The sequence below is a fragment of the Bos grunniens genome, chromosome 1, assembly GCF_055505025.1.
Source record: "Bos grunniens cultivar Pamir isolate PY7600 chromosome 1, Bosgru_T2T1.0, whole genome shotgun sequence".
Lineage (NCBI taxonomy): Eukaryota > Metazoa > Chordata > Mammalia > Artiodactyla > Bovidae > Bos > Bos grunniens.
Window position 1 is genome coordinate 152,402,350 of NC_141165.1, and position 13,582 is coordinate 152,415,931.

Genomic DNA, 13,582 nt, shown 5'->3' on the forward strand with positions numbered 1-13,582 from the left:
TCTGTGTTCCTATGAACTTGGAATCAAATTAGACTATTAATACTCTTCCTGTATATGAAGAATGTGTACATTCTGGTGCAGGTAGAGATAATCAACTAGACAACCATTTTAAAAACAGAAAAAGCAAAAAAATTGCACAGGCAACAAAGTGGCATTACTCTCAAAAGAATAGAGCAACACTAATCCCACAGAGAAAAATGTGATTGAAGTGGGTGTTAGGTTGTACAGGAAAAAAAATAGTATTTGCTTCTAAGATTTATATAGATAAAATCACAGCTGTGTTGATTAGATTTTAAATCTGCATATGAAATTAAGGTTATTATTAGCAAAATCATTGCAGGAAGAAGGCATTTGCCTCCTCCATATGTGTCATAGGGCACGGTCACAAAGGTTAAATTTAGCATCAGAGTGAGCAAGGTCAATGAATTCAGCATTTTTAAAATTTAAGGCATATCAACAGTTTGGGAGGATCTTAACATACCAAGAAAACAATCTCCACTTAATGAGTATGAAGATTTCTTTTTCATCTGAAGAAATGTGATTAATAAGATATTCAAATACAAGTTGGTCTATATGATGAGGATGTCAGAAGTGCCTGCGATTTGCCACATCTACACTTAGACTGCATAAAAGATTATGAGTGTTTAATGTTCTCAGGTCAGGTCAGTTCAGTTCAGTTGCTCAGTAATGTCCAACTCTTTGTGACCCCATGGACTGCAGTGCACCAGGCCTCCCTGTCCATCACCAAATCCCAGAGGCTACTCAAACTCAACGTCCATTGAGTCAGTGATGCCATCCAACTATCTCATCCTCTGTCGTCCCCTTCTCCTCCTGTCCCCAATCCCTCCCAGCATCAGAGTCTTTTCTAATGAATCAACTCTTCGCATGAGGTGGCCAAAGTATTGGAGTTTCAGCTTCAGCATCAGTCCTTTCATGAATATTCAGAACTGATTTCCTTTAGGATGGATTGGTTGGCTCTCCTTGCAATCTAAGGGACTCTCAAGAGTCTTTTCCAACACCATAGTTCAAAAGCATCAATTGTTCAGTGCTCAGCTTTCTTTATAGTCCAACTCTCACATCCATACATGACTACTGGAAAAACCAAAGCTTTGACTAGACAGACCTTCGTTGGCAAAGTAATGTCTCTGCTTTTTAATATGCTGTCTAGATTGGTCATAACTTTTCTTCCAAGGAACAAGCTTCTTTTAATTTCATGGCTGCAGTCACTATCTGCAGTGATTTTGGAGCCCAAGAAAATAAAGTCTGACACTGTTTCCACTGTTTCTCCATCTATTTCCCATCAAGTGGTGGGACCAGATGCCATGATTTTAGTTTTCTGAATGTTGAGTTTTAAGCCAACTTTTTCACTCTCCTCTCACTTTCATCAAGAGGCTCTTTAGTTCCTCTTCACTTTCTGCCATGAGGGTGGTGTCATCTGCATATCTGGGGTTATTGATATTTCTCTTGGCAATCTTTATTCCAGCTTGTGCTTCATCCAGTCCAGCATTTCACATGATGTACACTGCATATAAGTTAAATAAGCAAGGTAACAAAATACAGCCTTGACGTACTCCTTTCCTGATTTGCCGAGTTTTCCAGATTTGCTTCCATAGTGATTGCATCACATTCACAGCATCATCTTTAGGATTTGAAATAGCTCAACTGGAATTCCATCACCTCCACTAGCTTTGTTCATAGTGATGCTTCCTAAGGCCCACTCAACTTTGCACTTCAGGATGTCTGGCTCTAGGTGAGTGATCATACCATCATGATTATCTGAGTCATGAAGATCTTTTTTGTATAGTTTTTTTTGTGTATTCTTGCCACCTCTTCTTAATATCTTCTGCTGTTCTGACTCAGTAAAATTACTCTTAAATTTTAAGAGTCTCTTAGGCTAAAAATTTAGATTCTGACATAGTATGTTACTACTAAGTCAAATATTGTAGAGGACTGGGCTATGACTATGGCTGTGGTCACAGTTAGGCCTGTGGTTTTGTGCCTTGAGAATCTTGAGATGTTGCTACAGATGTGGCTTAAGAGGTACAGATTTGACTGTTGACACCAATATTGGCACACTTGATATTTGTCCCATGGCATCAGCTGAGTACTGTCTGCTACTGAATCCATTCTCTTGTGAGATGGCAATTCTCCTCTACAGAGTCTTTTCATTGCATCCCTTCTACTCTTTTGACTAAAAATTATCCAAACTAACTCTAGGCAATCAGAATAGATTATTAAATCGAGAGTACATCCCCATCAGTGTCTTAGAATGACTATATTTTTCTCTTTTAGTGTTTTTTTTTCTTGATAATATACCAAGTAAATTATAATTTTGGCATGTTTCACATGTAGGCAACTCTAAGTTCATTTTTTTTCATTACTCTGGCATGGCCAGTGCTGTTAGTGGCTTTTCCTTTAAGAAATTTATTATTCACTTGTTCAAAAATACTCATTAATTGCTACGTAAGTCTTCCTACTAAGTCTTTGTGTTGTAAATGTGAAAATATGTGTTAATGTGGAAAATAAATATGTAAACAAACTTAACAGATGATGTACTGGTCAAGTGGAAACACAATGGGAAAGGCTCATGTCTAGGTTCAAAAAAGAGAAGTGCTAAAGCAAAAGGTGGGACCAAATATAATCTCACTAAAGATTACATTGAAATCAATTCTTGATGGAAGAGAAATACAATAGAGAGGCGATAAGTATGCCAGGCAAGAGGAACAGAATATGTTCAGGCATAGAGAAAGCATTGGATTAAAGTTATAAATTGTGTACTCCTAGAAAGTACACACGGAGAAGGCAATGGCACCCCACTCCAGTGCTTTGCCTGGAAAATCCCATGGACGGAGGAGCCTGGTGGGCTGCAGTCCATGGGGTCGCTAAGAGTCGGACACGACTGAGCGACTTCACTTTCACTTTTCACTTTCATGCATTGAGAAGGAAATGGCAACCCACTCCAGTGTTCTTGCCTGGAGAATCCCAGGGATGGGGGAGCCTGGTGGGCTGCCGTCTATGGCAGAGTCGGACATGACTGAAGTGACTTAGCAGCAGCAGAAAGTACACAGAGCAAAGCAAATGGGTAAAATGCAGGCAGTTAAGATAAACCAGAACATCAAGGTCATATATATCTTATTATGGGTCACTGTACTCTGCCAAGTCACTTCAGTCACGTCCTACACTTTGTGACTCTATGGACCATAGCCCTCCAGGCTGTTCTGTCCATAGAATTCTCCAGGCAAGAATACTGGAGTGGGTTGCCATTTCCTTCTCCAACAGGTACACTACAAACTGTTTTAAAAAGCTATGATCTTTTCCATGAAATTTATGTTTAATAAAAATCATTATGTTTTATAAAATCATTATGTTTATAAAATGTTTATAAAATGCATTATGTTTTATAAAAATCATTTATAAAAATCATTATCGCAGCTTATTGAAATAATGTTGGCCATGTTGTATGACCACAGACCAATAGACCATTCAAGAAGCTATTCAAGTAGCTGATGTGAGGTCTTCATGTAAGAAAGCAGCAACTAAAATTTGCAAGAGGACCTAGATCGAATATATATTTAGGTGATAGAATTTAAAAGGCTGGTTTATATGTTGGGGGGGTGAAGGGTCATAAAGAATTAAAAGGACCACATAAGGACTCCAGATTTGAGGTCAAGCAACTGATGGACTGTGGAGCTAATAGCCAATGTCATATGAGACTGGGAGCATTTGAAAATCAGAGAGGAGACCTGAAAAACTCATTGAGTTGGGATCAATTTTTGCTAAGTTATTTAGTGGTAGTTTCTTATGAAAATCTGGAACTCAAGAAAGAACTGGGTTTGAGATTTCAAATAACTGGATAAAAGTTGTAGCAACTTCACAAAAGCAGTATTCCAACTATTTAGAAGTGAGCAGAGGAAAAAGGGTTTGCAATTGAGGTAAGGAGCAGACAAAAGGCAAAAGGTGAAAATCAGAAGAGAGGTCAATCAGGGAAATCCAGGGCATATAAAACTTTCTAGGAGGGAACTATTAACAATTGCATTTTCACTCAAGCATTTATCCTTCCACCAAGCATTTCTAGAGTAATAACACAAATGTTGGTGGCCTCCTGGTGGCTCCGATGGTAAAGTATCTGCCTACAATGCAGGAGACCAGAGTTCGATCCCTGAGTCGGGAAGACCCCCTGGAGAAGAGAATGAAAACCCACTCCAGTATTCTTGTCTGGAGAATTCCATGGACAGAGGAGCCTGGTGGGCTACAGTCCATGTGGTGCCAAGAGTCGGACATGATTGAAGAACTAACACTTTCACCTTCACAGCACAAATGTTGAAACTAAACTAGATGCTGGCAAATGGTTAATGGGCATGTTCTCTGCCCTTACAGAAGTTACAGAATTGAAGGGATTATAGAGCATCATAAAGGCAATTATTGTAAAATAACCAACACTTTAGGCATCTCTTAGAGGGGAGTCTCTCCAGGCCCCAATGTCTGGGGAACTGACCCAAACTTCATCCACATGATAATCAAAGTAACAGCCATTTTCAATTGATTTTTAATTGAAGTATAATCACATTATAATGTTCTGTTAGTTTCTGCTGCACAACAAGGTGAATCAGCTCCCTCTTCAGCCTCGCTCCCATTCCATCCCCCCAACACACTCCTCTAGGTCATCATGGAGCACCTGGCTGAGCTCTCTGTGTTACATGGCAGCTTCCCACTAACTATCTATTTTATACGTGGGGTAGTGTATATATGTCAAAGCTAGTCTCTCAGTCCATCCCACTGTCTCCTTTCCTGTGTCCACAAGTCCAGTCTGTTCTCAACATCTGCATCTCTATTCCTGCCCTGCAAATAGGTTCATTCGTACCATTTTTCTATATTCCAAGTATATGAGTTAATATACGAAGCAGCCATTTTAAATGTGATTCCCTCATTCTAGTCAAGGTTAATGGGTCCAGATCTGGCCACTTGAAGAAGTTGAACCGGAAAATTGCCAGGATTTATGAACAGAAGCCTGTATTTTTTTTCCACTGGATGAAGCTCTAAGGGCTAACACTTGGCAACTATTAGCAGCTCTCCTTTACTCTTTGTTGAGTGCCCATTAACAGTTCATTATAAGACACCTACTTAAGTAATGAGCTGAATAATCCTTTATATGTTCGGCTCAGAGACAATCCATGGAAAATCTATTTTTACTTTCCTAGGTTGTCTGTTTTAGTAGGTGATATTCCATCAAATCTATGAGGTTCACCATCCTAACAATACCAGGTGAGTAAACTTAAAAATCATTATTCTCTTGATCTACACGTTGACCTCAAATGCTATTCTTTTTTTTTTTTTTTATTGGAATGTAATTGCTTTACAACGTTGTGCTAGTTGCTGCTGTACAACGAAGTGAATCAGCTATATGTATACACATATCCCCTCCCTCCTGGCCCTCCCACACCTCTAGGTCATCACAGAGCACTGAGCTCAGGTCCCTGTGCTATACAGCACCTTCCCACTAGATATGTATTTATACATGGCAGTTTATATATGTCACAGGTAATTCATGATTTGCTTATATACCTCAGAGGTACAAAAGTCTGTCTCAGCTGGCTTTGCATAGACGTGGACAAAAGTGTCATAATTGAGATATCATGCAAAATCTCTAAGTCTCAAAGAGTTAATTGTGATAGGACATTAATATCTTCTGATAGCTTGAAAATATAGCATCATCAGTTGTCAGAAGGGATATTCTCATTACAGTTGTGATTGTGATGACAGATTGGAAAATATCTATAAAGAAATTATAAAACACGGAGCAAAATTTCTGACCTGATGGCAATGGCCAGAGTTAGACCTTTGTTCCTGTTTAGTCACTAAGTTGCCTCTGACTCTTTTGCAACCCCATGGACTCTAGCCCACCAGGCTCCTCTGTACATGGGGTTTTCCAGACAAGAATACTGGAGGGGGGTGTCATTTCCTTCTTGGAGATCTTCTGGACCCAGGGATCAAATCTGTGTCTCCTATGTCTCTGGCATTGGCAGGAGGATTCTTTACCACTGAGCCCCCAGGGAAGCCCTAGTTAGATCTTAACTAGGTTGAGATGAAATATAATAATTACCACAACACTGAATTCTTCCCAGTCCCTCTTAGGAGTCTCAAAATCCTAAATACTTGTGGAATTTAAGTAATTTTTCATTCCTGAACAGAGAGATTTTACTCCAATTCCCTGTTTGGACCAAAGGGCACTGTAGAAAGATGAGCAGATCTATAGGTCTAAAAAGATCAGTGTCCCACAACTTAAAACATTTAAGTATTTATCTAAATGTGTGTGTATATATATATATATATAGCAATACATATCTATATATGAAACACATATACGTGTATACATATGTGTATATTGAAATACAAATAGAGGGGGAAATATACTAGATAATTTAGCATATGATTATCTAGGAGTGGGGAGCTGATGCATAGTATTGGGAGAATGAGTAAGGATGGAAGAAGGTAAGGGGTTAACCATAAGGTAAAAAATAAGCGTAGAGACTATACTGAAAAAAAATCCCAAAATGAAAAATACACTGTTTGTATGCTTGTATTTCTGTTTGTGGAGGTAATAGGCAAAGACATTACAGCTGTGGATTTATGGTGTATCCATAATAAATGACAGTAAAAAAAGACAGGAGCTCATAGGCGTAGCACAATTCCTTTTTTTTGAAACCACAAACTTCAAACGCCCATGTGTGCCTAAGTATGGGTAGAGACTACATTGCCTCTGTCTGTATCAGGAAAGAAAGAGTAATGGAAAGTCCCCTGAAGGGGATATTGTGTGTGTGCAGTAAAATCAGAGATCATTAACTTGATCCTCTACATATTTGCATTGCTTCTCTCATTATTACAGGAATATGTTATCTTGTAAATGAAGATAACATCAAATGAAGAAAATGTTTAAAAAATGAAAGGATGTTTTAGATAATAGGAAACCAAATCTTGGATGCATAGAATTAGAAGCTTTGGAGAGTTGGCTTTATTTAACTTTTGTTTGATTTGCAAATGATTTGTTAGCATTTCTTGTAGAAGATTTTAACATTTCTTTACAAACAGTTGGCATTCTATTTTTAATTTATTTAGCTTATTTACATGTCCTGAAGAGAAAAGACTACTTGTTCACAGCTCTCCAAATAAGTGTTAGCATGTAGCAGTCATAAAATCTAAACAAATGAGATAGTGTGAAATGTAGACAGGGTACACATAAATTTTTAACAGATGTGATACATTTTAACCCCTGGAGAGATTTTTTGCCTTTATAATCAACTAGTTCCACCATGCCATAATAGAATATAATGAGACTCAAGACTACTTTAGGAGACACAACGCAATAATTTGAATTTATATGCAGCTACCCAGAAACAAAATGGGTTGAATGAGATGTTATGTAAAGCCCTCCGAGGAGTCACCTGATATTATTAGTCAGGTTAAATGGTAGTTTTCTTTACTGACTAAAATTGTTTCATGTTTGTATTTCTATAAATCTGATATAGAAAAGAAGGAAGAATGCATGAGAAAACTCTGGACAGCAAGTGGGAGAAATAAACTCTTAACGATCTTTAGTGTATTTTAATATGTTAAAAAGCTGAGGCATCACTTATGGTGTGACAAAAGTCTATATAGTGAAATCTATGATTTTTCCAGTAGTCGTGTATGGATATAAGAATTGGACCATAAAGGCCAAGTGTCAAAGAATGGACGCTTTTGAATGTGGTGCTGGAGAATGTGGTGACCCAAGGACAAAAGAGCAGATAAAACCAAGGAGGTTCTTGGAATTCAGGAAGGGAAAAAACAGACCCTTATCATCCTTCCCTCCCCTGTGTTGTAACTATTAACAGAATTCAGGTCATCCTGAGCAGTATAACCTGTCGCTCCTCCTACCCCATAGGGAGAAAATATTTGCCTTACTGTTCTGTTCCCACCCAATATATGTGCCTCATCCAATCAGAAATGACCTACAAGACCCTTATCCCACTCCTTGTACCCTGGGTATAAAAGAGGACTAACGACCCCTGTTTAATGGCGGTTCTCCCTTGGGCTGGCCTGCTGTTCTAACAGCATCTCCCACTGTAATAAACTTTATTTCCCTTGCATTCTGTCTCATGTCTGGAAATTCTTTTCCAGCCCACCCACGGACCACAACAGAGAAGACTCCTGAGAGTCCCTTGGACTGCAAAATCAAACCAGTCAATCAGAAAGGAAATCAGTCCTGAATATTCACTGGAAGGACATACTAAAGCTGAAGATCCAATATTTTGGCCACCTGATGAGAAGAGTCGACTCACTGGAAAAGACCCTGATGCTGGGAAAGATTGAAAGCAACAGGAGAAGGGAGCAGCAGTGGATAAAATGATTAGATGGCATTACCTACTCAAAGGACATGAATCTGAGCAAACTCTGGGAGATAGTGAAGGATAGGGAAACCTGGCATAGTTCAGTACATGGAGTTGCCAAGAGTCAGACATACTTAGAAACTGAAAAACAGCAACAGCATCCTTCCATGGTATTCCTTGGATAGAGAGAGGATTGAGATGCACCATCTCAACAATCTTTGAAAACAGCATATGCTTCTAAGTGCAGCTAGGCGCTTTGCTGTGAAGTCTTTACAGACAACATTTTATACAATATTTTTATCATGAAAAATTGTTGGAGGGAACTACTTAAAGAGAATTCTGGCTTCTATAATAATTAATATCATGTATTCAATTTAAAAAATATTCTGGACTTAAGATAGCAATATTTCTCATAGTATGTGGGCTTCCCAGATGATGCTAGTGGTAAAGAACTTGCCTGCAGGTTCAAACCCTGGGTCAGGAAGATCCCCTGGAGAAGGGAATGACTACTCACTCCAGTATTCTTGCCTGAAGAATTTCATAGACAGAGAAGCCTCATGGGCTATAGTCCATAGCGTTGCAAAGAGTCAGACACGACTAAAGCGACTTAGCATGCACACATTAGAAAATCAAACACTCATCCATCTAGGGGGCAAATATCCATTGAATATGGTCTGCATACATGGTCTCAGTACTTACATGGTCCCCGTGCATAGTCTTGGTACCTGCAATTATTCCTATTGCTGCCTTCTGCCTTTACTCTTGCCGTGTTTAGTTCCTATTAATATAGGCATAAACTATTGCATTAGTTGATGTAAAAGAAACATTAATAATAGTGTTAGGGGTAACAATGTGATTATGATAAAGTAAGAAAATAAGTAAGAAATATTCTTAGTTTTTAGATATGCACATTAAAATTTTTTAAATTATAATATATCATATGTGTGATCTATTTGAAAATATTTAATCAAATTATGATTAATACATCAAAACATTAATAATTATTGAGATTAAGTAATGAATAAAAATGTTCATCCTCTTATTTTCCTGTCAATTAAATGTTTTTTAATGAAAAGTTTACAAAATGCATAGCAAGAGCAGAGAATGTTCATGAATGAGACAAATGAAATGAGCAATAACCCATGAGTGAGAATGTTTAAGACCTGTCTTGGGACCATAAAATTTTTACAGAAGCTAAGAATAGGGGAAAAAGAGTTAATGAGAGCTAAATTGGAAAATATATATTGAAGTGTTATTATTGAAGGCCTTAGTTACTAAATATTGTACTGCCAAACATACAGTGGGAGTATGTGAAGCATAATGAAATTTTTGAGCAAGGCAATGATAAAAGCGGTGAGATTCATTTGTTGATTGGTTGGTTGGTTTGGTGTGATTCTTTTAGAAATATTAAATAGCTTAAGTGTTTGTGGAATGCATCAAGGAATAAGGAAATGCAAAGTAGGAGACTAATTAAGGGATTGCTCTGAGAGCTCAATATGCTTTTGTGGAAGCAAAGGCTGTGAGAATATGAATCACAAGAAGAATGGAAAGACCTAGACGATAAATTAACAGGACTCAGGTGTGAGAGGAAGTAGGGGTAGCAAACAGAAAATGACCAAAAATAATTCTGAGATTTCAAGACATTAGCCATATGATAAGGTCAGTTGTTTGTGGCGAGGTGTGATGCTATATATAAATGCTTCTGACTTTAGGCAATGGAATGTGAATTTCCTGTTGAAATGGTGTTGACTATCAGCCATTTTGTTTTCAAAAACTCTGATAAGCAGTTTATTCCACTTCTACTTAATCAAATATTATGTCAGTAAGTAGGATTCAATTCCCTTACAGTCTAACATCTTATCATCTAGATAAAATTGAAAAATGCATAATAAACTATAGAAATTATTTTAATTTGCATATGATTGGCCAAAAACACAATAAATCCTTCTTGGGATAATCATAATTTGTTTCTGGGATTTCAAGTTTATGTGAATGGTCTGTGTTATTGTTGGTTTTCAATATTATAACATTATAGTTCCTTGATTAATTCATTCATTTTTTAAAATATGTTTTTACATCATGTCTGACCCAGTACCAGGATATAGATCAGAAATATGAATAGGACATGATACTGCCGTATGTCCCTCAGAAACATGTATATATAAAAATGATTGCAAATGTGTATGTTAAGTGGCAAAAGACTGGTTTTCACAGGGAGTGCCAATAAAGAAAATCAACCTTTCTTGGGATTGTCATGATAGACTTTACAGGGACCAGGCTCTCTAAAGATTATTAGAATGTCACTTCACAAATAAGGGTATTAAGAATTTTCTAGCTAATTTGTACTCACTAATTTTGTGTTTGTAGCACATGTGACAACTCGATAGTTCATTTAATAGACATGACAAGGTCAAAACATATCCCCAGTTAAGATTATCATAAAGATTTTCTATAAATTAAAATTTGTCAACATGTCTGGGATGGATACACAGTGCATAGTGTTCTGGGACACATTTGTGGAGAACACATTCCATCTATAAAGACAAATGAGTTACCAGGACATAAAGGAAATAAAACAAATAATAATAAAGGAAAAACTTCATAGGAATCTATAGGAAATGGAGTTATCCAAAGTATTCTGTGAAGATAGAAATGTCTCCCCAGAAGAAGTAATGAATAAAATAGACAGATGTGGATTGCAACCTAGGTACCTAGGCAAAGGGAAAAAATAGAATAAGAAAGAGAGACAGATGCATTTGAGCCAAAAAGAAAAACCCGCTGATGGTATGAAACAGAATATTATGGACTAAATGTGTGTGCCCCTCAAGTTCATGTTGGTATCCTATTCACAAATGAGATGGTGGAGTCTTTAGGGGGTGGTTGGGTCATAAAGATGAAGCCTTCATGAGTAGGATTAGTGCCCATATAAAAATGACCTCAGAGAGCTCTCCCACCCGTTCTACCATGAAAGGACACAGCAAGAAGATGGCCATCTGCGAAGCAAGAAGGCGGTCCTCACCAAACACTAAATTTGCTGGCCTCTGGACTTTCAGCCTCCAGAACTGTGAGAAAGAAATACTTGTTGTTCAAACCACCAGCCCTGGTACTTTTGTTACAGCTTCACAAATGGACTCAGACATAAACTAATACCAAAAGTCAACGTGCAGGCTGTAACAAATATCTAACAATATGGAGGTGGCTTTGGACTTGGGTTTTGAGATGCATGCTAGAAAATCCTGCATTGTTATAAATGGATTATTGTAAACAATTCTGATAAGAACTCAGAATGAAAAGAAGACAGTTGTAGAGAGAGTTTCTGTCTTCTTAGATAAAACAAGTACTCATGAACAGAATGTTGATAGAAGTATGGATGGTAGACACCATTTCAATGAGGTCTCAGACAGGAAAAAGGAACATGTTATGGGAAACTGACCCATATAGACCCATAGTGCAAAGGGTCAGGATAAAGCTAGTTCCATTCTAGTTCAAGCAAGCCAGAATGCTCCTGCCCAGTGTATCAGGGGCCCCTGCCAAGAACTGAAATCGGGCTGCACCTGGCAGACCCAGGGCAGAGCCACCCAGAGAGAGAATAGCCTGGGAGAGCACCAGAGGTGGGGCCACCATACTATTTAGTTCAGAGGGCAGAGCACTGAGCCAGAAACAATTATTCTTGAGTCTTCAGGTTTAATGTTGTTTGCCCTGTTAGGTTTTGTATTTACTTGGGGCCTGTTCCCCTTATGTCTTTCTTATTTCTTTCTTTTGGAATAGGAATATCTATCCTGTGCCTGTTCCACCACAGTATTTTGGAACTAAACATAATTCTCTTGGCTTCACTGATTCACAGCTAGGATTTGCCTCAATATGAATCTTACCTTTCATATCAGTCATATCTGATTTCAATGATATTAAGATAAGAACTTGAACTTTAGACTTTCAAAGCTGAAATGAATTAAGAAAACCTTTGCATTCATGTCACTTGACTTAAAAAAAGAATGCCAAGACCTTCTGGGAAATAATAGGCTTTTCAACAAATGGTATTGAAGCAACTGCAAAAGGATGAGGTTGGAACCTGTCTCATATCTCTCACCTTATCAAGAATTAACTCAAAATGGATCAAAGATCTAATGTTAGAGCTAACAGTATATATATTTCTTAGAGGAAAACATAGGCAAAAATCTTCATGACCTTGGATTCTTCTATCATTTCTTAGATACAACACCAAAAGCACAAGCCACAAAATAAACTAAATAAATTGGATTTCATCAAAATTAAAAGCTTTTTTGCTTTGAAAGACAACATCAAGAGAGTGAAAAGAGAAACTAGGATGGGAGATTATATTTGCAATTCTAATAGCCCATAAAGAACTTGTAATCAGAATACTTTAAGATCTGTTACAACTCAACAGTTCAGTTCAGTTCAGTCGCTCAGTCGTGTCTGACTTTTTGCGACCCTATGAATTGCAGCACGCCAGGCCTCTCTGTCCATTACCAACTCTCGGAGTTCACTCAGACTCACGTCCATTGAGTCAGTGATGCCATCCAGCCATTTCATCCTCTGTCATCCCCTTCTCCTCCTGCCCCAAATCCCTCCCAGCATCAGAGTCTTTTCCAACGAGTCAACTCTTCACATGAGGTGGCCAAAGTACTGGAGTTTCAGCTTTAGCATCATACCTTCCAAAGAAATCCCAGGGCTGATCTCCTTCAGAATGGACTGGTTGGATCTCCTTGCAGTCCAAGGGACTCTCAAGAGTCTTCTCCAACACCACAGTTCAAAAGCATCAATTCTTCGGTGCTCAGCCTTCTTCACAGTCCAACTCTCACATCCATACCTGACCACAGGAAAAACCATAGCCTTGACTAGACGGACCTTTGTTGGCAAAGTAATGTCTCTGCTTTTGAATATGCTATCTAGGTTGGTCATAACTTTCCTTCCAAGGAGTAAGCGTCTTTTAATTTCATGGCTGCAGTCACCATCTGCAGTGATTTTGGAGCCCCCCAAAATAAAGTCTGACACTGTTTCCACTGTTTCCCCATCTATTTCCCAGGAAGTGATGGGATCAGATACCATGATCTTCGTTTTCTGAACGTTGAGCTTTCAGCCACCTTTTCACTCTCCACTTTCACTTTCATCAAGAGGCTTTTTAGTTCCTCTTCACTTTCTACCATAAGGGTGGTGTCATCTGCGTATCTGAGGTTATTGATATTTCTCCCAGCAGTCTT